The 24761-nt window shown below is 30.8% G+C and overlaps 5 non-coding genes across 5 annotated transcripts; all 5 read right to left on the bottom strand.

The window, feature by feature from the left end:
* Positions 1–7847: 7847 nt before the first annotated feature.
* On the bottom strand, positions 7848–7933 carry TRNAY-GUA (transfer RNA tyrosine (anticodon GUA)). Its single transcript is given in 2 exon segments — positions 7848–7883; positions 7897–7933. It is a non-coding gene; the product is annotated as a tRNA-Tyr (tRNA).
* Positions 7934–11707: 3774 nt separating this feature from the next.
* TRNAY-GUA (transfer RNA tyrosine (anticodon GUA)) lies at positions 11708–11793 on the bottom strand. Its single transcript is given in 2 exon segments — positions 11708–11743; positions 11757–11793. It is a non-coding gene; the product is annotated as a tRNA-Tyr (tRNA).
* A 3773-nt stretch (positions 11794–15566) lies between these two features.
* TRNAY-GUA (transfer RNA tyrosine (anticodon GUA)) lies at positions 15567–15652 on the bottom strand. The gene is given in 2 exon segments: positions 15567–15602; positions 15616–15652. It is a non-coding gene; the product is annotated as a tRNA-Tyr (tRNA).
* A 3777-nt stretch (positions 15653–19429) lies between these two features.
* Positions 19430–19515, bottom strand: TRNAY-GUA (transfer RNA tyrosine (anticodon GUA)). Its single transcript is given in 2 exon segments — positions 19430–19465; positions 19479–19515. It is a non-coding gene; the product is annotated as a tRNA-Tyr (tRNA).
* A 3765-nt stretch (positions 19516–23280) lies between these two features.
* Positions 23281–23366, bottom strand: TRNAY-GUA (transfer RNA tyrosine (anticodon GUA)). Its single transcript is given in 2 exon segments — positions 23281–23316; positions 23330–23366. It is a non-coding gene; the product is annotated as a tRNA-Tyr (tRNA).
* Positions 23367–24761: the final 1395 nt, after the last annotated feature.

The raw sequence follows: 24761 nt of genomic DNA, 5'->3' as shown, positions 1-24761 counted from the left end.
TTGAAATATTAAAATCGATTACTTGTTAATATTTGTTTGGCCAAATCAAATAACTGAAAAAGAAATAAATGGAATAAGCAACAGTTATTGAGCAAATTTACAGAGGGTTAAGTACGTTATATTAAAATGTTACTGAATATGGAAATCAGCAAATCATGTGATAACTACAGCTGATATAAAATCGTGAAGCAATGGCAGGTACTAAAATTATATTTTGACATTTTAATACACTTTACAGATTTTATAGTATGTAAGATTAGTTTTTAGAACAGGTGTGATCGATGGTACGATCACTATCAAGTACACAGTGATGAAACTCACGAACCCCTTGCATAGCCATGACACGTGAATTTAAGGCAAATGACTGCTTAGAAATTTACATAAATTATTTATTCTCAAACATGGTTTCTATTGAAGCGAAGGTATTTTTTATTTATTGATTTGTATGTTTTTGTAGTTTTATATTGAGTTTGTACCACAGTTTGTGCCACAGATCATGGATCGATCTTCCTCCTATAGCTTTACAACACAAGTCTCTTTAAATTGCTACGCAATTTTGTATTTAAATTTTATATTGCTTAATATAAATTGTTTACTTATTCAAGTTAACTATTTCAGTAATATCTGTAATATAAAAAGGTTTCCAAAATATAGTTCCTTTCTTCGAATTTTGATCATTAGATATATAGAAACGACAAAAGTACTTACCAATTGACTAATTTTCTTCATTTTGGAATTTTAGAGAAAATGTCACCGACAAAAAGCCATTCAGATTGCAAGCTCAGCTTACTTAACCTTTTGAACACATAATTAAATGTTTACTGACTTGTTCTTGAAAATACTGTTTATAAGTCACATTTATTTTGATAAAAATGGATTGAAGAAAATTTAAATAATACACCATCCTATTGTAGACTTTAGAATCTTTAAATTAAATTAGCTTTGGAATTTTTTTTGTTTTTAAATGAACCACATAATTTCATTATCAACTTAATGATCTAGGCTTGTAATAAAACATTCATTTTAATATTTATCCTTGTTTTCAGACATTTAGCTGTTATATATTATAACAGTAGAAATAAATCTTTCAACTTGAGAATAACATAATGCTCCGACTGATAAGTAGTTGTATCAAAATCAAAGAAAATGCGAACAGAAAATTGTAACTTGCATTTCAACTTGAATGACAACTTATTCACGCGTGGACTGAATGTTCACGACCCTCCAGTGGCTCAGTAAATCTGAAGGATTATGACGCTAACAAATGGGTTTCGATATATTTTATGAAAACAGTGCGGTTACCATATTTCGTAGTTTAGTGCTTAAAAAGAAAAAAAACAAATAAACATCCACACCACACATTCTGTGGTTGCGTATTATTTCTTCTGAGTATTGTATTAGTAACCTGAAGAAGTGCAACTAATCAGCAGCACTTGTCACTACAAGGGTTTTGAATTGAATAATCAGGTTGATTATCTTTTTACGACGTACACATAGCTCACTCTGTAATGTGTTCAGACAACCTTAAATTATTCAATACGCAGTTTAGCACGCTAATGTATCATTAGCTAAGAGACAGTATAAAAAGAACTATATTAACAATGATAATATTATTTATAGAGCTAAAAAAAGATTTGACACTTACATACGAAAACACATATTATTGACCATCTTCTATAGTTAAACAACGACAAACTTATACCCGAATGTGTTTCCAAATAAATTAGAATGCATAGATATCATAATAAAATAATTTATGTTTTTTTTTGTCTATAATAATATCAGATATTGGCATTTATAATCGCACTTTGGCTGAATTTTTCAGCCAAATTGAAATGTATTCAAGATGACAAATAATGAATTCACAGTTCAATATAGTTTTAAGTTGTATAAAGCCAGATTTGATGTAAGCTCTCTATATCAGTTTTTCCTTTGCAGAAAGCAGTCGATATGTGCACAAAATAAATTTTCTGGTCATCAAGCATAGTTACTTTATTTTAGAGTTGACTTTTACAGTTGAGGAAATATGTTTTATGTTTAACGGCTTTTTTATTATTAATATCATGATTTAAAATGAAATTAAAGATTGTCACTGCCATTCTTGAATAAGTATTTGAAGATATTATGAGAACACAACGATTGAAAAATGTTTTTTAAATAACTTTCTTTTCAGAAGTGTTATGTCGAAAACGTAATCATTTTTCAACCATAAAGTTGTGATAATTTCTTTTGTTTTTTGTAGTATTAAAACAGTAAACTAGCAAGTTTATATTTATCTTTCAGTCTTATATAAATATACATTACATTTCGTTAATGCATTGGATAACGATCAGCAAAATAGTTTTGAAGCTGATAAATAGTATTACCAAAACTTATGGAAGTGTTCAAATGATCCACTCACATAAGTATAAAACAATGAGTAATTGGAACTAAATGGTCAGTTTAACATTTGTGCAATACATTATTACAAAAAGAAAAAAAAAATACAGAAAAGAAATTATTTCTGAAACACCAATAAATTTCGTACTTATGGTACAATAAGTTAACAATGTACAATTTTGAAATAATTTTAAAATGTCATGTATTCTTCCTCATAAATTGTCAAGTTGTTCAGTTGCTCTTTTGACCTTCTCACTTTTTATAGAAGCTCATGATGCCTTAATAATATTTGTATTTAGATTTTACACAGGCCAATGCCTCACAGATATCGTTTCACCACATTTGTTGCCTGCTTGGATTCACTGTTTTGCTAGAAAATGAGACTTGTTCTTGAGCCTCGTTCATTACGGATAAGAAAGAAAATGTACCTGTCAGCATTCATTATACTATTATTTCTGGAGAGTTCCACTACAATTGACTAGAATGCAGCCCACAGTTGTACTGGTCCTTTAACAAACCTCAAGGTAGCTGTAGTACGTTAACATTATACCATGTCATCGAACAATCTAGATTTTGTTTCCAAGCAACTTAAATTTGGTATCAACTGATGAAAAGTACTCTCCTCCAGTTCTATTCATCATATTCTTTCAACTTTGATGATCATTTTACTCTTTTGTTTAGATTATTTTTTCTAAGCAATGGTTTATGATCAGCTGTTATTTCTCTGAAGCTACTTCATGCTATTTTGTATCATACTATTTTGGAAATAGCATTCACTACTGTACTTACAGTTTTATTATTGAATATATTTCTATAAAATTGTCTTATTACTTGACTGTATTACCTAACATCACTTTTGAGGAGTTGACTCCCTCTACCTTGACTGCTTCTATTATCAACATTACCAGTTTTACATATTTTTTCAAAGTTTCCATGCAGCTCCTTCTGAAGCATAAAATTTATCACATGAAATTTTTATCTTACACCAAGCAGAACATAGATTTCTACTTGTCTGTCATGTGGTATTTTTCCTTGAAGCCATGCGTGAATGTATTATACTAACTCTGGAAATAATATGATTATTATTATGACTGCAGTGTTCGAGTGGCACTGCTTGATTGATTAAATGACAATCGTTTACATTGTAAAATGTACTCTAGTGCAATACATTATCCAACAAAAAAGAGAAAAATTCCAATATTATATGCATTTTATGCCTTTCATTAATTTTTTATGACTACTTCAAATATAACATAAACTAACGATTTGTGGCTACATGTCCATTTTGATAGGTTTGCTTAGCCTATCTTTATAGTTAATTTAGAGGAGATTTTAATGAATCATACTTAAATTGTTCTAAATAATTATTCTTTATTTTAAATGTATTTGGTAGAAAGCAATACTTGTAAAATCTACTATATAATGATGAAAAACTATCCGTCTCTTACGCCGATATTTCGATTTTTGCGATACTTGCGCTAAACGACAGAAACAAGACAAGTTTGTCTTTTTAATATTACTCCAGTGGAGAGTGTGTGTGACTTTGGGCATATAATTAGATATGGATGTATATTTATAGTGATCTTGATGAGTAATGAAGTAGAATCTGGTATACTCGTGTGCAAAAATTCTAATCATTGGCTGAAATTCACCATTATGTTTGATTTGTTGTCCAAAAAGACATTAACGCAACATTACCCAATTTTGTTCAATCTAAACCCTCAACTATAACTATAATAATCCGTATGTGTTATAAGCATATTCCGAATGTGAAAATGCTCATATGATTCTTCAGCTCACAAAGCCAAAACAAGGAATACAATCTAGAATGATTTGTTTGTTTGGGAATTTCGCACAAAGCTACTCGAGGGCTATCTGTGCTAGCCGTCCCTAATTTAGCAGTGTAAGACTAGAGGGAAGGCAGCTAGTCATCACCACCCACCGCCAACTCTTGGGCTAATCTTTTTTTACGAATAGTGGGATTGACCGTAACATTATACACCCCCACAGCTGGGAGGGCGAGCATGTTTAGCGCGACGCGGGCGCGAACCCGCGACCCTTGGATTACGAATCGCACGCCTTACGCGCTTGGCCATGCCAGGCCCATCTAGAATGAAGATCCCAAATTTCATAATAAAATTCACTTGTATTTACCATCACATTTAATAATTTGCACATTCCGACAGTTGACTAAGTAAGAATATGTTTTTTAAAATCTGTTTTTCGCATTTTTCAATTTTAAGGATTAATCAAAAAAACTTTGTAACATAACTTAAAATATTCAAAAGTGAAAATGATAATCAGGCAATAAACATAAAAATGTTTTGTTTTAAATACTTGAAATAGGATAGGCATTCCTTATACGTATATTATTACTAGATAATGCGACGGATATGTTATTACATATTTATTTAAATACTGATGGTTTTTTTCAGTTTAATATATATTTACAAATGCAGGTAACTTAAACTGTATTACAAAATCATAACCTATTCACCAACTAATGTTGTGGAAGATTCTTGACTATAAGAATCAACAATGTGTATGCGTATATAAAAGCCATTATTATTGTATTAACTCAAATCCCTAGAATGTCACCTAACGCTTATAAAAGGTAACCAACGCAAAGTGCGGAGAGACAGTATATATTAATGGTTTATTACAGTAGGTACAGTGTAAACATCGGAAGTTATTACTGTGATTAGCTTCAGATATCTGACCAAGAAAGTTTATATATTTCGAACATCACAAATCGTTGACTTCTGCGTATTGACGTTGGATGTAAGTATTTTCATGAAGACGTTATATAACTTCAGCTGTGACAAACTCACGTATGATCAGCGAAAAGCCAACTAGCTCCCTGTTAAGAGAATTTTACCAATATCAACGCGAAATTAATTCACCAATCGTGAGCCTTGCATAGGAAGTTCCAGATCAGGTAGGAGACTCAGTATTGTTCATAAGTTTTAAAACTTTTCAAAATAAATCATTATTTCTAATAACAGTTAAGAGAAATTGTATTACTGTTTGTATATAATAAATATTTTTATTAAGAAAATACTGTGTGTATCAGTTTTCTTAGGAAATATCATAAAAATGATACATATCGAAATTTATTTAACTTCTCAATCTAAATTACAATTTAACTCAGTTTTAGGTTATTTGAAGTCGTAATACGTAACAGTTATAACTAATATTTGGAAAACATATCCAAAAACATTTATTTAGCAATAAGTTTCTTAAGAAAAATATTAATAATTATTTTCTGTCACATTACATGTATTCAGCTCATGTTTGATAAACTGACTATATGGAATTTAGCAACTAAAGTATATTTAACGAAAGTCTCAGGGAAGAACCAAAATTTAAAGTAATTCAATTTCAATCTTAAATCAAGCATAAATTTGGATTAAATGACTTAAATTGACATTCAGTGGACTTTAGAAGCGCTGATATTTGAGAATAACCAAATGATCATTGTGTTGAATATAAGAGTGATGATGTGATATAATAACTCAATAACTTAAACTGACATTGAGTTGAATAAAAGGACATTAAATCAATTTTTTTTCCAAAATTTTAGTTGTGGTTGTTTATGTTAAGTCTGTCTGTATAAAGCATCTCGCAAAGATTCAGAAATGCATATATAATATTTGCTGTGGATATGTTCTATTCATCTTTGTCACAACGTTTCAGCGTTATTTATTACGACATATCAATATATTTCTGTAATTTTACGTTGGTTTTATTCATTTAAACACAAACTTGAACAAATTACCGTTGGTGCCTAAGTCTGTATGTGTATAGTTTTATTTTTTACATGTGATATATATTGTTGACTGTGTATTGCTCAAGTCCCGCCTTTTCTCGAATTGTTTAGAACGTTCGTTAGTGTGCGTAAGAATCGACAATGTACTAGGTGTGTATGAAATACCAATAAATGAAAGTATTGTCGCGAACTTTGATGAAGGTTCTTAAGTGAATTTGTTCCGACATTAGGTATACTACGAGGAATTAAATATCTCTCTCGGCAAAAAGTAGGTTTTAACGGTACAAAGCCAACCGAACTAGCTATTTCAAGCGAGATGCAACAATATCAACTCAGAATTAATTTGCTCATCGTGGACTTGAATCAACTATAATATATTTAGTTCTAGACTAGGTATAATATTCACTGTTGTCTGTAAATTTGTAAAACTTGTATATAAACTAAAACTATTACTAATAAACGTTATTGTAAATTGTATTATCTTCATATTTCTATAGTAAAAAATATGTGTCAAAAACGAAAATTGTGTGAATGAATCTCGTTGAGAAATATCACAAATTTAATACATATTAATAGATTTGATTAACTACTATTAAAATTTCCGATTATGTGAAGTAGTATTACGCAACGTATGTAACATAATAAATCCGAAACTGAAATACGTAACAGTACACGCATACTGTGCAAAACAGTTAAAGAATAATCGTAACTTGTGAGTCTTAGCTATCGCAAAGCCAAACCAGTTATAAAATAATTTTAATCATCCTCGCTTTCCTTTGTTTATTCTTATGCGTATTAAGTTCCTGCTAATTACTCATGTGATAAAATTCGAACAATTTATTATCCAGCTATAGGGTCTTCCCTACCATCTTATTTCTTAGTGTAATGAAAACGAGTGATAATTTAAAAATAGGATATATTTTAAAAGTAGATTTAGAATATCCAAAAAATCTACATAACTATCGTTCAGTTATAACCCTAGCACCAGAAAACTGAATAGCTACTAAATGTATAAAACGACAATTTTATTTGATAAGAATAATTACGTTCTTCACTATAAAAATCTTAAACGAGTTTTATCAATGAGAGTAAAGCAAAAAAATGTTAGGGTTCAAACAGTCTGATTGACTAAGAAATATATTAATCTAAATGCATAAATTATAACCAAATGTAATTATAATTTTCAAAAAATAAATAAAATGTTAAATAATTATCTGTTTGGAAATACTGTGGAAAATATCAAAACACGAGTTGATACAAAAACGTGTTCCGATCCAAACAAAGTTTAATAATTAATAACTACACCAAACTTCAGGGACAGAATAATATTTACAGAAGGTTAAATAAACAAATTTATGTTGGTATGAGCATCATAGCTCTTTCGAAATCACTTAAAATTGATATATCATGTTGCCTATTCTTATATTTAAGAAATCGAAATAGATGATCTCTTTTTTTATTGTAATACGAAGGCTATAATTTACCAGTGTTAGACTAGAGAAAAGGTACCTAGTCATCAACAACCACCGCCAGTTTTTGGGCTGCTCTTTTACCAACGAATAGTGGGATTGGGCGTCACGTGATAACGCCGCCTCGGTTGAAAGTGCGAGCATGTTTAGTGCCACGGGATTCAATCCCGCGACGCTCGGATTTCGAGTCGAACGCCTCAAAACGCTTCGTTATGCCGGGCAAAACAACATCCGACGAGGCGGATTTGAACCACCGACCTATGGATAACTATAAGCCTACTACAGTCCACCGCTCTACCAACTGAGCTATCGTCGGACCGTCAGACACAAACACTACCATTTGATATTTCTAATTAACCCCGTAGGTATAAACTCTTATTTCATCTGTCATTATTTTTTATGATTTTAAAGCTTTTTCCTATGGATTTGTCTGATATATAATGAGCACCCAATCCATTTGTTTTTGGGTTTTCATATTCTTTTCTATTAGATTAGGAGCTCACCCAGTTTTTGTATATTCATCCGATGAATCAGGTTCTAATATTAACTCATTAATTAAATATATTCAAATTTATTTCTTTTGGCTTATTTAAGTCCTTCCTATAAAATCAGATTTTAGGTTATGCATCATATTTCTCCTTTCCCAGTCTATTACACTTACAAACTCGAATGTTCACTGTATAGATTAAACCATTCCATCAATTCACCACTCCATCTAGCCAATTTTGTCCCACTCTATTAGATTTATGTATAGTACTCTTTACCATCTTATAAGTCTTCAATTACACTTTTACTTCTTATAATTATCTTGTAATGTACACTTTACAATACGTTTTTGTGAAAGAAATAGAAAAAACACCGCATGGCACCATCCATAAACAACAAAGTAGTTTATCGTTCTCGGAAGAAGCTTAAATGTTAACCTAATGTAAATGACAAAAGATTCGAATTAGAAAAGACGTGTTTTTTTCTCCTGAATAAAGTAAACAATCTTTCTTGTTGTGCTTTGAAGAAGTTATTTGAAGTGCAAGCTTAGAATTGAGTTTTATTATGCTTTTTACCTTGTTATTGTTTTTATACTGTATTATGGTATAATTAAATTTTTTGAATTCTTTTGGCTTTTTACATGTTTTAAACGTTTTTGTGGTACGCAAAATAAACACAACGATTAACACTGCGCATGCAAGTAGTGACTGCGCATGTTGTTTGATTTTTATCTCTTATGATCGGGGATATCTTATGCAAGTTTAGGGCAATAACAAAATTAGAAATACACGATAGATTGGCAAGTTTTATTTAAATTAGCAAGCTAGATATTAACGAAACATTACAATTCATTCTGGGAAACGAAAATAAAACCTATGTTTATCACAGAATGCTAAAGATCAAAGCATAAAAAAATTAAAACTTATTGGATGCTTGTAATACATTCTTCAGAGATATAAAAGGCTGTTATGTGTATTAAACACAAAGTTCTCTAATAACCAGCTGGGTAGGACAGACTAAAAGTATTATAATGTACTATAAAATAACGGAATAATAAAAACAACGGTTCATTGGTTTTATCTCAGGGATGGCCAGTAAGCATTATGAAGCATTATCCTATTGGAAAAAATATTCCACGTAAGAAAAAATACATATATCATGTGGCCCTTATGAGTTCGACGAGAAGAGTATATCCATGTCACCAATACGGCCGTTCTATTTCTTAACTAAACAAATATGCTATCTACCTTGAATCACATAGTGTCAGACAGATGCTAACGAATGTCCATTCCACTTGAAGGATCATAAAATCGCTCTTGCACAACGCTTACATACAGATATGATTAATAATAATTGTGCACGCAAAATGATACTGCTGATGGATATCATTCACAGCCAGTGAATTGGTAAATTTTCGTATAATAACCATTCAAATTATATTCCCACAGTTCTTCTGACTTAATTGGTACTTAGATCTAAACACCTACTAAAATTAATTTCAGATTTAATAAATGACGTCAACAGATTCTAAAACACAATTTAAACAATCATTAGATGAATAATCAAATGCAAATTAACACGCAATAGAATTAATGCAATTCTTTTTTCTGTTTTCAGAATACTTAACTGGAAGGATATTAGCCTCAGAGAAATAATCAACCAAAATGACTTTTATGTATAAAAGATATATCTATACACACTAAAGAATGAAATAGTATTAATACAAGAAATTCTATCCTCTATAGAAGGTATGTATTTATTTCTGTGCTTATAAATAAAACAAAAACATTGCCAATCGAATAGTAAACATATCTTGACGTTTAGGGACTATTAATTTATTACGATAAATCAATATATTTCTGTAATTTTACGTTGGTGTTATTCATTTAAACACAAACTTGAACAAATTTACCGTTGGTGCCTAAGTCTGTATGTGTATAGTTTTATTTTTTACATGTGATATATATTGTTGACTGTGTATTGCTCAAGTCCCGCCTTTTCTCGAATTGTTTAGAACGTTCGTTAGCGTGCGTAAGAATCGACAATGTACTAGGTGTGTATCAAATACCAGTAAATGAAAGTATTGTCGCGAACTTTGATGAAGGTTCTTAAGTGAATTTGTTCCGACATTAGGTTTACTACGAGGAATTAAATATCTCTCTCGGCAAGAAGTAGGTTTTAACGGTACAAAGCCAACCGAACTAGCTATTTTAAGCGAGATGCAACAATATCAACTCAGAATTAATTTGCTCATCGTGGACTTGAATCAACTATAATATATTTAGTTCTAGACTGGATATAATATTCACTGTTGTCTGTAAATTTGTAAAACTTGTATATAAACTAAAACTATTACTAATAAACGTTATTGTAAATTGTATTATCTTCATATTTCTATAGTAAAAAATATGTGTCGAAAACGAAAATTGTGTGAATGAATCTCGTTGAGAAATATCACAAATTTAATACATATTAATAGATTTGATTAACTACTATTAAAATTTCCGATTATGTGAAGTAGTATTACGCAACGTATGTAACATAATAAATCCGAAACTGAAATACGTAACAGTACACGCATACTGTGCAAAACAGTTAAAGAATAATCGTAACTTGTGAGTCTTAGCTATCGCAAAGCCAAACCAGTTATAAAATAATTTTAATCATCCTCGCTGTCCTTTGTTTATTCTTATGCGTATTAAGTTCCTGCTAATTACTCATGTGATAAAATTCGAACAATTTATTATCCAGCTATAGGGTCTTCCCTACCATCTTATTTCTTAGTGTAATGAAAACGAGTGATAATTTAAAAATAGGATATATTTTAAAAGTAGATTTAGAATATCCAAAAAATCTACATAACTATCGTTCAGTTATAACCCTAGCACCAGAAAACTGAATAGCTACTAAATGTATAAAACGACAATTTTATTTGATAAGAATAATTACGTTCTTCACTATAAAAATCTTAAACGAGTTTTATCAATGAGAGTAAAGCAAAAAAATGTTAGGATTCAAACAGTCTGATTGGCTAAAAAATATATTAATCTAAATGCATAAATTATAACCAAATGTAATTATAATTTTCAAAAAAATAAATAAAATGTTAAATAATTATCTGTTTGGAAATACTGTGGAAAATATCAAAACACGAGTTGATACAAAAACGTGTTCCGATCCAAACAAAGTTTAATAATTAATAACTACACCAAACTTCAGGGACAGAATAATATTTTTAGAAGGTTAAATAAACAAATTTATGTTGGTATGAGCATCATAGCTCTTTCGAAATCACTTAAAATTGATATATCATGTTGCCTATTCTTATATTAAAGAAATCGAAATAGATGATCTCTTTTTTTTATTGTAATACGAAGGCTATAATTTACCAGTGTTAGACTAGAGAAAAGGTACCTAGTCATCAACAACCACCGCCAGTTTTGGGCTGCTCTTTTACCAACGAATAGTGGGATTGGGCGTCACGTGATAACGCCCCCTCGGTTGAAAGTGCGAGCATGTTTAGTGCCACGGGGATTCAATCCCGCGACGCTCGGATTTCGAGTCGAACGCCTCAAAACGCTTCGTTATGCCGGGCAAAACAACATCCGACGAGGCGGATTTGAACCACCGACCTATGGATAACTATAAGCCTACTACAGTCCACCGCTCTACCAACTGAGCTATCGTCGGACCGTCAGACACAAACACTACCATTTGATATTTCTAATTAACCCCGTAGGTATAAACTCTTATTTCATCTGTCATTATATATTTTATGATTTCAATTATTTTTCCTATGGATTTGTCTGATATATAATGAGCACCCAATCCATTTGTTTTTGGGTTTTCATATTCTTTTCTATTAGATTAGGAGCTCACCCAGTTTTTTGTATATTCATCCGATGAATCAGGTGCTAATATTAACTCATTAATTAAATATATTCAAATTTATTTCTTTTGGCTTATTTAAGTCCTTCCTATAAAATCAGATTTTAGGTTATGCATCATATTTCTCCTTTCCCAGTCTATTACACTTACAAACTCGAATGTTCACTGTATAGATTAAACCATTCCATCAATTCACAACTCCATCTAGCCAATTTTGTCCCACTCTATTAGATTTATGTATAGTACTCTTTACCATCTTATAAGTCTTCAATTACACTTTTACTTCTTATAATTATCTTGTAATGTACACTTTACAATACGTTTTTGTGAAAGAAATAGAAAAAAACACCGCATGGCACCATCCATAAACAACAAAGTAGTTTATCGTTCTCGGAAGAAGCTTAAATGTTAACCTAATGTAAATGACAAAAGATTCGAATTAGAAAAGACGTGTTTTTTTCTCCTGAATAAAGTAAACAATCTTTCTTGTTGTGCTTTGAAGAAGTTATTTGAAGTGCAAGCTTAGAATTGAGTTTTATTATGCTTTTTACCTTGTTATTGTTTTATACTGTATTATGGTATAATTAAATTTTTTGAATTCTTTTGGCTTTTACATGTTTTAAACGTTTTTGTGGTACGCAAAATAAACACAACGATTAACACTGCGCATGCAAGTAGTGACTGCGCATGTTGTTTGATTTTTATCTCTTATGATCGGGGATATCTTATGCAAGTTTAGGGCAATAACAAAATTAGAAATACACGATAGATTGGCAAGTTTTATTTAAATTAGCAAGCTAGATAATAACGAAACATTACAATTCATTCTGGGAAACGAAAATAAAACCTATGTTTATCACAGAATGCTAAAGATCAAAGCATAAAAAAATTAAAACTTATTGGATGCTTGTAATACATTCTTCAGAGATATAAAAGGCTGTTATGTGTATTAAACACAAAGTTCTCTAATTACCAGCTGGGTAGGACAGACTAAAAGTATTATAATGTACTATAAAATAACGGAATAATAAAAACAACGGTTCATTGGTTTTTTCTCAGGGATGGCCACTAACCATTATGAAGCATTATCCTATTGGAAAAAATATTCCACGTAAGAAAAAATACATATATCATGTGGCCCTTATGAGTTCGACGAGAAGAGTATATCCATGTCACCAATACGGCCGTTCTATTTTTTAACTAAACAAATATGCTATCTACCTTGAATCACATAGTGTCAGACAGATGAAAACGAATGTCCATTCCACTTGAAGGATCATAAAATCGCTCTTGCACAACGCTTACATACAGATATGATTAATAATAATTGTGCACGCAAAATGATACTGCTGATGGATATCATTCACAGCCAGTGAATTGGTAAATTTTCGAATAATAACCATTCAAATTAGATTCCCACAGTTCTTCTGACTTAATTGGTACTTAGATCTAAACACCTACTAAAATTAATTTCAGATTTAATAAATGACGTCAACAGATTCTAAAACACAATTTAAACAATCATTAGATGAATAATCAAATGCAAATTAACACGCAATAGAATTAATGCAATTCTTTTTTCTGTTTTCAGAATACTTAACTGGAAGGATATTAGCCTCAGAGAAATAATCAACCAAAATGACTTTTATGTATAAAAGATATATCTATACACACTAAAGAATGAAATAGTAGTAATACAAGAAATTCTATCCTCTATAGAAGGTATGTATTTATTTCTGTGCTTATAAATAAAACAAAAACATTGCCAATCGAATAGTAAACATATCTTGACGTTTAGGGACTATTAATTTATTACGATAAATCAATATATTTCTGTAATTTTACGTTGGTGTTATTCATTTAAACACAAACTTGAACAAATTTACCGTTGGTCCCTAAGTCTGTATGTGTATAGTTTTATTTTTTACATGTGATATATATTGTTGACTGTGTATTGCTCAAGTCCCGCCTTTTCTCGAATTTTTTAAAACGTTCGTTAGAGTGCGTAAGAATCGACAATGTACTAGGTGTGTATCAAATACCAGTAAATGAAAGTATTGTCGCGAACTTTGATGAAGGTTCTTAAGTGAATTTGTTCCGACATTAGGTTTACTACGAGGAATTAAATATCTCTCTCGGCAAGAAGTAGGTTTTAACGGTACAAAGCCAACCGAACTAGCTATTTTAAGCGAGATGCAACAATATCAACTCAGAATTAATTTGCTCATCGTGGACTTGAATCAACTATAATATATTTAGTTCTAGACTGGATATAATATTCACTGTTGTCTGTAAATTTGTAAAACTTGTATATAAACTAAAACTATTACTAATAAACGTTATTGTAAATTGTATTATCTTCATATTTCTATAGTAAAAAATATGTGTCAAAAACGAAAATTGTGTGAATGAATCTCGTTGAGAAATATCACAAATTTAATACATATTAATAGATTTGATTAACTACTATTAAAATTTCCGATTATGTGAAGTAGTATTACGCAACGTATGTAACATAATAAATCCGAAACTGAAATACGTAACAGTACACGCATACTGTGCAAAACAGTTAAAGAATAATCGTAACTTGTGAGTCTTAGCTATCGCAAAGCCAAACCAGTTATAAAATAATTTTAATCATCCTCGCTTTCCTTTGTTTATTCTTATGCGTATTAAGTTCCTGCTAATTACTCATGTGATAAAATTCGAACAATTTATTATCCAGCTATAGGGTCTTCCCTACCATCTTATTTCTTAGTGTAATGAAAACGAGTGATAATTTAAAAATAGGATATATTTTAAAAGTAGATTTAGAATATCCAAAAAATCTACATAACTATCGTTCAGTTATAACCCTAGCACCAGAAAACTGAATAGCTACTAAATGTATAAAACGACAATTTTATTTGATAAGAATAATTACGTTCTTCACTATAAAAATCTTAAACGAGTTTTATCAATGAGAGTAAAGCAAAAAAATGTTAGGGTTCAAACAGTCTGATTGACTAAGAAATATATTAATCTAAATGCATAAATTATAACCAAATGTAATTATAATTTTCAAAAAAATAAATAAAATGTTAAATAATTATCTGTTTGGAAATACTGTGGAAAATATCAAAACACGAGTTGATACAAAAACGTGTTCCGATCCAAACAAAGTTTAATAATTAATAACTACACCAAACTTCAGGGACAGAATAATATTTACAGAAGGTTAAATAAACAAATTTATGTTGGTATGAGCATCATAGCTCTTTCGAAATCACTTAAAATTGATATATCATGTTGCCTATTCTTATATTAAAGAAATCGAAATAGATGATTTCTTTTTTTTTGTAATACGAAGGCTATAATTTACCAGTGTTAGACTAGAGAAAAGGTACCTAGTCATCAACAACCACCGCCAGTTTTGGGCTGCTCTTTTACCAACGAATAGTGGGATTGGGCGTCACGTGATAACGCCCCTCGGTTGAAAGTGCGAGCATGTTTAGTGCCACGGGGATTCAATCCCGCGACGCTCGGATTTCGAGTCGAACGCCTCAAAACGCTTCGTTATGCCGGGCAAAACAACATCCGACGAGGCGGATTTGAACCACCGACCTATGGATAACTATAAGCCTACTACAGTCCACCGCTCTACCAACTGAGCTATCGTCGGACCGTCAGACACAAACACTACCATTTGATATTTCTAATTAACCCCGTAGGTATAAACTCTTATTTCATCTGTCATTATTTTTTATGATTTTAAAGCTTTTTCCTATGGATTTGTCTGATATATAATGAGCACCCAATCCATTTGTTTTTGGGTTTTCATATTCTTTTCTATTAGATTAGGAGCTCACCCAGTTTTTTGTATATTCATCCGATGAATCAGGTGCTAATATTAACTCATTAATTAAATATATTCAAATTTATTTCTTTTGGCTTATTTAATTTCTTCCTATAAAATCAGATTTTAGGTTATGCATCATATTTCTCCTTTCCCAGTCTATTACACTTACAAACTCGAATGTTCACTGTATAGATTAAACCATTCCATCAATTCACCACTCCATCTAGCCAATTTTGTCCCACTCTATTAGATTTATGTATAGTACTCTTTACCATCTTATAAGTCTTCAATTACACTTTTACTTCTTATAATTATCTTGTAATGTACACTTTACAATACGTTTTTGTGAAAGAAATAGAAAAAAACACCGCATGGCACCATCCATAAACAACAAAGTAGTTTATCGTTCTCGGAAGAAGCTTAAATGTTAACCTAATGTAAATGACAAAAGATTCGAATTAGAAAAGACGTGTTTTTTTCTCCTGAATAAAGTAAACAATCTTTCTTGTTGTGCTTTGAAGAAGTTATTTGAAGTGCAAGCTTAGAATTGAGTTTTATTATGCTTTTTACCTTGTTATTGTTTTTATACTGTATTATGGTATAATTAAATTTTTTGAATTCTTTTGGCTTTTTACATGTTTTAAACGTTTTTGTGGTACGCAAAATAAACACAACGATTAACACTGCGCATGCAAGTAGTGACTGCGCATGTTGTTTGATTTTTATCTCTTATGATCGGGGATATCTTATGCAAGTTTAGGGCAATAACAAAATTAGAAATACACGATAGATTGGCAAGTTTTATTTAAATTAGCAAGCTAGATATTAACGAAACATTACAATTCATTCTGGGAAACGAAAATAAAACCTATGTTTATCACAGAATGCTAAAGATCAAAGCATAAAAAAATTAAAACTTATTGGATGCTTGTAATACATTCTTCAGAGATATAAAAGGCTGTTATGTGTATTAAACACAAAGTTCTCTAATTACCAGCTGGGTAGGACAGACTAAAAGTATTATAATGTACTATAAAATAACGGAATAATAAAAACAACGGTTCATTGGTTTTTTCTCAGGGATGGCCAGTAAGCATTATGAAGCATTATCCTATTGGAAAAAATATTCCACGTAAGAAAAAATACATATATCATGTGGCCCTTATGAGTTCGACGAGAAGAGTATATCCATGTCACCAATACGGCCCTTCTATTGCTTAACTAAACAAATATGCTATCTACCTTGAATCACATAGTGTCAGACAGATGCTAACGAATGTCCATTCCACTTGAAGGATCATAAAATCGCTCTTGCACAACGCTTACATACAGATATGATTAATAATATTTGTGCACGCAAAATGATACTGCTGATGGATATCATTCACAGCCAGTGAATTGGTAAATTTTCGTATAATAACCATTCAAATTATATTCCCACAGTTCTTCTGACTTAATTGGTACTTAGATCTAAACACCTACTAAAATTAATTTCAGATTTAATAAATGACGTCAACAGATTCTAAAACACAATTTAAACAATCATTAGATGAATAATCAAATGCAAATTAACACGCAATAGAATTAATGCAATTCTTTTTTCTGTTTTCAGAATACTTAACTGGAAGGATATTAGCCTCAGAGAAATAATCAACCAAAATGACTTTTATGTATAAAAGATATATCTATACACACTAAAGAATGAAATAGTATTAATACAAGAAATTCTATCCTCTATAGAAGGTATGTATTTATTTCTGTGCTTATAAATAAAACAAAAACATTGCCAATCGAATAGTAAACATATCTTGACGTTTAGGGACTATTAATTTATTACGATAAATCAATATATTTCTGTAATTTTACGTTGGTGTTATTCATTTAAACACAAACTTGAACAAATTTACCGTTGGTCCCTAAGTCTGTATGTGTATAGTTTTATTTTTTACATGTGATATATATTGTTGACTGTGTATTGCTCAAGTCCCGCCTTTTCTCGAATTTTTTAAAACGTTCGTTAGAGTGCGTAGAAATCGACAATGTACTAGGTGTGTATCAAATACCAGTAAATGAAAGTATTGTCGCGAACTTTGATGAAGGTTCTTAAGTGAATTTGTTCCGACATTAGGTTTACTACGAGGAATTAAATATCTCTCTCGGCAAGAAGTAGGTTTTAACGGTACAAAGCCAACCGAACTAGCTATTTTAAGCGAGATGCAACAATATCAACTCAGAATTAATTTGCTCATCGTGGACTTGAATCAACTATAATATATTTAGTTCTAGACTGGATATAATATTCACTGTTGTCTGTAAATTTGTAAAACTTGTATATAAACTAAAACTATTACTAATAAACGTTATTGTAAATTGTATTATCTTCATATTTCTATAGTAAAAAATATGTGTCAAAAACGAAAATTGTGTGAATGAATCTCGTTGAGAAATATCACAAATTTAATACATATTAATAGATTTGATTAACTACTATTAAAATTTCCGATTATGTGAAGTAGTATTACGCAACGTATGTAACATAATAAATCCGAAACTGAAATACGTAACAGTACACGCATACTGTGCAAAACAGTTAAAGAATAATCGTAACTTGTGAGTCTTAGCTATCGCAAAGCCAAACCAGTTATAAAATAATTTTAATCATCCTCGCTTTCCTTTGTTTATTCTTATGCGTATTAAGTTCCTACTAATTACTCATGTGATAAAATTCGAACAATTTATTATCCAGCTATAGGGTCTTCCCTACCATCTTATTTCTTAGTGTAATGAAAACGAGTGATAATTTAAAAATAGGATATATTTTAAAAGTAGATTTAGAATATCCAAAAAATCTACATAACTATCGTTCAGTTATAACCCTAGCACCAGAAAACTGAATAGCTACTAAATGTATAAAACGACAATTTTATTTGATAAGAATAATTACGTTCTTCACTATAAAAATCTTAAACGAGTTTTATCAATGAGAGTAAAGCAAAAAAATGTTAGGGTTCAAACAGTCTGATTGACTAAGAAATATATTAATCTAAATGCATAAATTATAACCAAATGTAATTATAATTTTCAAAAAAATAAATAAAATGTTAAATAATTATCTGTTTGGAAATACTGTGGAAAATATCAAAACACGAGTTGATACAAAAACGTGTTCCGATCCAAACAAAGTTTAATAATTAATAACTACACCAAACTTCAGGGACAGAATAATATTTACAGAAGGTTAAATAAACAAATTTATGTTGGTATGAGCATCATAGCTCTTTCGAAATCACTTAAAATTGATATATCATGTTGCCTATTCTTATATTTAAGAAATCGAAATAGATGATCTCTCTTTTTTTTTGTAATACGAAGGCTATAATTTACCAGTGTTAGACTAGAGAAAAGGTACCTAGTCATCAACAACCACCGCCAGTTTTTGGGCTGCTCTTTTACCAACGAATAGTGGGATTGGGCGTCACGTGATAACGCCCCCTCGGTTGAAAGTGCGAGCATGTTTAGTGCCACGGGGATTCAATCCCGCGACGCTCGGATTTCGAGTCGAACGCCTCAAAACGCTTCGTTATGCCGGGCAAAACAACATCCGACGAGGCGGATTTGAACCACCGACCTATGGATAACTATAAGCCTACTACAGTCCACCGCTCTACCAACTGAGCTATCGTCGGACCGTCAGACACAAACACTACCATTTGATATTTCTAATTAACCCCGTAGGTATAAACTCTTATTTCATCTGTCATTATTTTTTATGATTTTAAAGCTTTTTCCTATGGATTTGTCTGATATATAATGAGCACCCAATCCATTTGTTTTTGGGTTTTCATATTCTTTTCTATTAGATTAGGAGCTCACCCAGTTTTTTGTATATTCATCCGATGAATCAGGTGCTAATATTAACTCATTAATTAAATATATTCAAATTTATTTCTTTTGGCTTATTTAAGTCCTTCCTATAAAATCAGATTTTAGGTTATGCATCATATTTCTCCTTTCCCAGTCTATTACACTTACAAACTCGAATGTTCACTGTATAGATTAAACCATTCCATCAATTCACCACTCCATCTAGCCAATTTTGTCCCACTCTATTAGATTTATGTATAGTACTCTTTACCATCTTATAAGTCTTCAATTACACTTTTACTTCTTATAATTATCTTGTAATGTACACTTTACAATACGTTTTGTGAAAGAAATAGAAAAAAACACTGCATGGCACCATCCATAAACAACAAAGTAGTTTATCGTTCTCGGAAGAAGCTTAAATGTTAACCTAATGTAAATGACAAAAATTCGAATTAGAAAAGACGTGTTTTTTTCTCCTGAATAAAGTAAACAATCTTTCTTGTTGTGCTTTGAAGAAGTTATTTGAAGTGCAAGCTTAGAATTGAGTTTTATTATGCTTTTTACCTTGTTATTGTTTTTATACTGTATTATGGTATAATTAAATTTTTTGAATTCTTTTGGCTTTTTACATGTTTTAAACGTTACGCAAAATAAACACAACGATTAACACTGCGCATGCAAGTAGTGACTGCGCATGTTCTTTGATTTTTATCTCTTATGATCGGGGATATCTTATGCAAGTTTAGGGCAATAACAAAATTAGAAATACACGATAGATTGGCAAGTTTTATTTAAATTAGCAAGCTAGATATTAACGAAACATTACAATTCATTCTGGGAAACGAAAATAAAACCTATGTTTATCACAGAATGCTAAAGATCAAAGCATAAAAAAATTAAAACTTATTGGATGCTTGTAATACATTCTTCAGAGATATAAAAGGCTGTTATGTGTATTAAACACAAAGTTCTCTAATTACCAGCTGGGTAGGACAGACTAAAAGTATTATAATGTACTATAAAATAACGGAATAATAAAAACAACGGTTCATTGGTTTTTTCTCAGGGATGGCCAGTAAGCATTATGAAGCATTATCCTATTGGAAGAAATATTCCACGTAAGAAAAAATAAATATATCATGTGGCCCTTATGAGTTCGACGAGAAGAGTATATCCATGTCACCAATACGGCCGTTCTATTGCTTAACTAAACAAATATGCTATCTACCTTGAATCACATAGTGTCAGACAGATGCTAACGAATGTCCATTCCACTTGAAGGATCATAAAATCGCTCTTGCACAACGCTTACATACAGATATGATTAATAATATTTGTGCACGCAAAATGATACTGCTGATGGATATCATTCACAGCCAGTGAATTGGTAAATTTTCGTATAATAACCATTCAAATTATATTCCCACAGTTCTTCTGACTTAATTGGTACTTAGATCTAAACACCTACTAAAATTAATTTCAGATTTAATAAATGACGTCAACAGATTCTAAAACACAATTTAAACAATCATTAGATGAATAATCAAATGCAAATTAACACGCAATAGAATTAATGCAATTCTTTTTTCTGTTTTCAGAATACTTAACTGGAAGGATATTAGCCTCAGAGAAATAATCAACCAAAATGACTTTTATGTATAAGAGATATATCTATACACACTAAAGAATGAAATAGTATTAATACAAGAAATTCTATCCTCCATAGAACGTATGTATTTATTTCTGTGCTTATAAATAAAACAAAAACATTGCCAATCGAATAGCAAACATATCTTGACGTTTAGGGTCTATTAATTTATTACGATAAATCAATATATTTCTGTAATTTTACGTTGGTGTTATTCATTTAAACACAAACTTGAACAAATTTACCGTTGGTGCCTAAGTCTGTATGTGTATAGTTTTATTTTTTACATGTGATATATATTGTTGACTGTGTATTGCTCAAGTCCCTCCTTTTCTCGAATTGTTTAGAACGTTCGTTAGTGTGCGTAGAAATCGACAATGTACTAGGTGTGTATGAAATACCAGTAAATGAAAGTATTGTCGCGAACTTTGATGAAGGTTCTTAAGTGAATTTGTTCCGACATTAGGTTTACTACGAGGAATTAAATATCTCTCTCGGCAAGAAGTAGGTTTTAACGGTACAAAGCCAACCGAACTAGCTATTTTAAGCGAGATGCAACAATATCAACTCAGAATTAATTTGCTCATCGTGGACTTGAATCAACTATAATATATTTAGTTCTAGACTGGATATAACATTCATTGTTGTCTGTAAGTTTGTAAAACTTGTATATGAACTAAAACTATTACTAATAAACGTTATTGTAAATTGTATTATCTTCATATTTCTATAGTAAAAAATATGTGTCAAAACGAAAATTGTGTGAATGAATCTCGTTGAGAAATATCACAAATTTAATACATATTAATAGATTTGATAAACTACTATTAAAATTTCCGATTATGTGAAGTAGTATTACGCAACGTATGTAACATAATAAATCCGAAACTGAAATACGTAACAGTACACGCATACTGTGCAAAACAGTTAAAGAATAATCGTAACTTGTGAGTCTTAGCTATCGCAAAGCCAAACCAGTTATAAAATAATGTTAATCATCCTTGCTCTCCTTTGTTTATTCTTATGCATATTAAGTTCCTACTAATTACTCATGTGATAAAATTCGAACAATTTATTATCCAGCTATATGGTCTTCCCTACCATCTTATTTCTTAGTGTAATGAAAACGAGTGATAATTTAAAAATAGGATATATTTTAAAAGTAGATTTAGAATATCCAAAAAATCTACATAACTATCGTTCAGTTATAACCCTAGCACCAGAAAACTGAATAGCTACTAAATTTATAAAACGACAATTTTATTTGATAAGAATAATTACGTTCTTCACTATAAAAATCTTAAACGAGTTTTATCAATGAGAGTAAAGCAAAAAAATGTTAGGGTTCAAACAGTCTGATTGACTAAGAAATATATTAATCTAAATGCATAAATTATAACCAAATGTAATTATGATTTTCAAAAAAATAAATAAAATGTTAAATAATTATCTGTTTGGAAATACTGTGGAAAATATCAAAAGACGAGTTGATACAAAACGTGTTCCGATCCAAACAAAGTTTAATAATTAATAACTACACCAAACTTCAGGGACAGAATAATATTTACAGAAGGTTAAATAAACAAATTTATGTTGGTATGAGCATCATAGCTCTTTCGAAATCACTTAAAATTGATATATCATGTTACCTATTCTTATATTTAAGAAATCGAAATAGATGATCTCTTTTTTTTTGTAATACGAAGGCTATAATTTAGAAGTGTTAGACTAGAGAAAAGGTGCCTAGTCATCAACAACCACCGCCAGCTTTTGGGCTACTCTTTTACCAACGAATAGTGGGATTGGGCGTCACGTGATAACGCCGCCTCGGTTGAAAGTGCGAGCATGTTTAGTGCCACGGGGATTCGAGAACCCGCGACACTCGGATTTCGAATCGAACGCCTCAAAACGCTTCGGTATGCCGGGCAAAACAACATCCGACGAGGCGGATTTGAACCACCGACCTATGGATAACTATAAGCCTACTACAGTCCACCGCTCTACCAACTGAGCTATCGTCGGACCGTCAGACACAAACAATACCATTTGATATTTCTAATTAACCCCGTATGTTTAAACTCTTATTTCATCTGTCATTATTTTTTATGATTTTAAAGCTTTTTCCTATGGATTTGTCTGATATATAATGAGCACCCAATCCATTTGTTTTTGGGTTTTCATATTCTTTTCTATTAGATTAGAAGCTCACCCAGTTTTTTGTATATTCATCCGATGAATCAGGTGCTAATATTAACTCATTAATTAAATATATTCAAATTTATTTCTTTTGGCTTATTTAAGTCCTTCCTATAAAATCAGATTTTAGGTTATGCATCATATTTCTCCTTTCCCAGTCTATAACACTTACAAACTCGAATGTTCACTGTATAGATTAAACCATTTCATCAATTCACAACTCCATCTAGCCAATTTTGTCCCACTCTATTAGATTTATGTATAGTACTCTTTACCATCTTATAAGTCTTCAATTACACTTTTACTTCTTATAATTATCTTGTAATGTACACTTTACAATACGTTTTTGTGAAAGAAATAGAAAAAACACCGCATGGCACCATCCATAAACAACAAAGTAGTTTATCGTTCTCGGAAGAAGCTTAAATGTTAACCTAATGTAAATGACAAAAATTGGAATTAAAAAAGACGTGTTTTTTCTCCTGAATAAAGTAAACAATCTTTCTTGTTGTGCTTTGAAGCAGTTATTTGAAGTGCAAGCTTAGAATTGAGTTTTATTATGCTTTTTACCTTGTTATTGTTTTTATACTGTATTATGGTATAATTAAATTTTTTGGATTCTTTTGGCTTTTTACATGTTTTAAACGTTCTTCTGGTACGCAAAATAAACACAACGATTAACACTGCGCATGCAAGTAGTGACTGCGCATGTTGTTTGATTTTTATCTCTTATGATCGGGGATATCTTATGCAAGATTAGGGCTATAACAAAATTAGAAATACACGATAGATTGGCAAGTTTTATTTAAATTAGCAAACTAGATATTAACGAAACATTACAATTCATTCTGGGAAACGAAAATAAAACCTATGTTTATCACAGAATGCTAAAGATCAAAGCATAAAAAAAATAAAACTTATTGGATTCTTGTAATACATTCTTCAGAGATCTAAAAGGCTGTTATGTGTATTAAACACAAAGTTTTCTAATAACCAGCTGGGTAGGACAGACTAAAACTATTATAATGGGCTATAAAATAACGCAATAATAAAAAAACTGTTCATTGGTTTTATCTCAGGGATGGCCAGTAAGCATTATGAAGCATTATCCTATTGGAATAAATATTCCACGTAAGAAAAAATAAATATATCATGTGGCCCTTATGAGTTCGACGAGAAGGGTAGATCCATGTCTCCAATACGGCCCTTCTATTGCTTAAC

This window comes from Tachypleus tridentatus, chromosome 13 (genome assembly GCF_004210375.1).
Source record: "Tachypleus tridentatus isolate NWPU-2018 chromosome 13, ASM421037v1, whole genome shotgun sequence".
Lineage (NCBI taxonomy): Eukaryota > Metazoa > Arthropoda > Merostomata > Xiphosura > Limulidae > Tachypleus > Tachypleus tridentatus.
This window is presented reverse-complemented; position numbering and strand designations above follow the sequence as displayed.